Below are 3,336 nucleotides of genomic sequence, written 5' to 3' on the forward strand. Positions count from 1 at the left end.
AGAGAGTTAGAAGGCGCCTCGAGGATCATCTAGTCCAACCTGCACAATGCAGCCGATGACCTGCGGGAGGAAGCCACAGCGGCGCAGAAGCCCCCCCCCCCCCCGGGCATCCAAAACAGAAGCAGAAAAGGGAGAGTGACAGGGAGAAGAGGAACGAAGCAGTAGACAAGTGTCGCCTCGAAGACCGACCCCGTTTTATTCAGAATGTAAGCTTTCGTACGCTCTTAAGCAGACCTCATCAGACTTATTTGTTTAAGCCCATTTGTTTAAGACACATTCGTTTAAGACCCGTTGGTCTTCAAGGTGCACTTGTCTACTGCTTTGTTCTATTGCTTCAGACTAACACGGCTGCCTACTGGGATCTATCGAGGGGGAAGAGGAGAGAGAGAGAGAGAGGCGCCACCGCTGCCTTCCCCCAGCCACCCACCCCTCCCCCGCTCTGCAAAAAACGATGCACTGAATCATTCCTGGAGCTGCTCTGGCTCTCTTATTGCAGCAGGAAAGAACGAGGGAAGAGGGCAGGATTTTTGCCAGGCCCAGTTGGGAAAGGGCGGAGGAGGAGGAGGAGGAGGAGGAGGAGGAGGAGGAGGAGGAGGAGAAGAAGAAGAAGAAGAAGAAGAAGAAGAAGAAGAAGAAGAAGAAGAAGAAGAAGAAGAAGAAGAAGAAGAAGAAGAAGAAGAAGAAGAAGAAGAAGAAGAAGAAGAAGAAGAAGAAGAAGAAGAAGAAGAAGAAGAAGAAGAAGAAGAAGAAGAAGAAGAAGATTTATATCCTGCCCTCTATTCTCAGTCTCAGAACTCTGCAAGAGCTATGGCTGTCCCAGGGCTGTTCCAGCAGCTGCAAGTGGGGAATCAAATCTGGTTCTCCCAGATAAGAGTCTGCACACTTAACCACTACACCAAACAGGCTCACTGGATTTCTACCAGGCCCCATTGGGAAGGGTGGGGAGGAGAAGGATCCTTGCCAGAGGGGCAGGGATGCTTTTGGCTTTGCAATCGCCCTCTGGCTTTCCCCCCTATTTTTTCCAGCCGTTCATCACCCTTTTCTTCCCTCTCTCAGGCAAGGAGCAGGTTTCTGGCTGGGCTGTAGGCAGAGCTGGCCAGACAGACTGGTGGGCTCCTTGGGTCAGCCACCCAGAATGGAGAGGCCCCAGGGCTAGACAAAGGTAGGTGGTGGCCTATCTCCAAGGAATTACTTCACCCAAAGAGTGAGTAACACGTGGAATTCACTGCCACAGGAGGAGGTGGCAGTGGCTACAAGCATAGACAGCTTCAAGAGGGGATTGGATAAGCATATGGAGCAGAGGTCCATCAGTGGCTATTAGCCACAGCGAGCCTGCAGCAAACGTGGACTATTGCACCCTTCTTAAATCTTCGTTCGCGAAGCCAAGCCGAGAGAGAGAGATTGTTGGAACTCTCCATCTGGGGCAGTGATGCTCTATCCTTGGTGCTTGTGGGGGGCACAGTGGGAGGGCTTCTAGTGTCCTGGCCCCACTGATGGACCTCCTGCTGGCTCCTGGAGGTTTTGGCCACTGTGTGACACAGAGTGTTGGACTGGATGGGCCATTGGCCTGATCCAACATGGCTTCTCTTATGTTCTTCAGAGGAGGGCTGCCAACCTCCAGCTTGTGACCGGAGATCTCCCAAGAGTTCCAACTGATCTCTAGGCAACATCGATCGCTCGCTTAATTATTATGGATGGAGTTGAAACATTTCTCCCACTTTCTCTTGGCATTCGACCCTACATATGGACATATGAAGCTGCCTTATACTGAATCAGACCCACGGTCCATCAAAGTCAGTATTGTCTACTCAGACTGGCAGTGGCTCTCCAGGGTCTCAAGCTGAGTCTTTTTACACCTATTTGCCTGGACCCTTTTTTGGAGATGGCAGGGATTGAACCTGGGACCTTCTGCTTACCAAGCAGACGCTCTACCACTGAGCCACCGTCCCTCCCCTACCCAGGTCCCTCCTCTGCCCTTGAATCTCCAGGAATTTCTCAACCTGGAGTTGCCAACCCTACCTCATGGAAACTGGCGGGGAGCTAGCTCACAAATTTTTAGCCTCCAGCTCACAGATTTTTGTCTTAGCTCAGGAAGGATGACCCCCCATAATTGATGCAGTAGCTCACAACTTTCATGCCAGTAGCTCACAAAGTAGAATTTTTGCTCACAAGACTCTGCAGCTTAGATGGAACACTGATTACAAGATGCATTTTGAATGTCATTTGAATTCGAGCAGCAGAGACGCTCGGTGGAATGGAGCCCAGCAGTCAGTCCGTGGGATTACAAAATGCAACCATGTTGGGGAAAGATTCAGAGTAAAGCAACATAATGAAGAGGAGCAGGGACTGAAAACTGGGATGCCGGGGGAACACATGATCCCGAATCTCTTATGCCAACAGCTCTACGCCCACTACAGGAATGAGTTCCTGAACAATTCTGATTTGTACATTTTGCCAAACCACAGAAACATGGGGCGCCCTTCCTAAAAGCCTCCAGCAGACCCTCCCATTTGCCTCCCTCCTAAATCATAAAATCACTAATCTGCTTTAGCAGGAGAGGCCGTGGCTCGGTGAAAGAGCCTTTGCTTGGAACGCAAGGGGTCCCAGGTTCAATTCCCATCATCTCCAGTTAAAGGACCAAATTGTAGGTGATGGGGGAAAGACTTCTGTCTGAGACCCTGGAAAGTCACTTCCAATCTGAGTGGACAATACTGACCCTGATGGACCATGGATCGAATTCAGGGGTGGCCACATGTTTCACGCCTATTGTGAGGCTCTCAAAGCCTCCGCCAGCAGTTAGTTGCTGAGTTGGTGTGAGTTAGCTCACAATTTTTTTAGCCTCCGGCTCACACATTTTTGTCTTAGCTTAGGGGAAATGGCCCCAGAGCAAACTAATTTATGCAGTAGCGCACAAACTTTAATGCCAGTGGCTCACAAGACTCCACAGCTTAGAGAGAGCATTGGCCGTTTGCCAGCTGGAAGAAGGCATTTGTCACTTTAAATCACTTCTCCAAGCCAAACCAGCTGGTGGCATTTAAAGTTCAAGTTGCTTTCTTTCCACCTCTCCCTCCCTCCCCTCCCCATTTATTTTCCTTCCTTCCTTCCTTCCTTCCTTCCTTCCTTCCTTCCTTCCTTCCTTCCTTCCTTCCTTCCTTCCTTCCTTCCTTCCTTCCTTCCTTCCTTCCTTCCTTCCTTCCTTCCTTCCTTCCTCCCTCCCTTCCTTCCTTCCTTCCTTCCTTCCTTCCTTCCTTCCTTCCTTCTTTTAAACATCTGACATTCGTGTCTTGCAGCTTTAAAACATTTGACATTTTTGGGAAGCAGTGCAACAATATATCC

Source organism: Heteronotia binoei, chromosome 17 (assembly GCF_032191835.1).
Source record: "Heteronotia binoei isolate CCM8104 ecotype False Entrance Well chromosome 17, APGP_CSIRO_Hbin_v1, whole genome shotgun sequence".
NCBI lineage: Eukaryota > Metazoa > Chordata > Lepidosauria > Squamata > Gekkonidae > Heteronotia > Heteronotia binoei.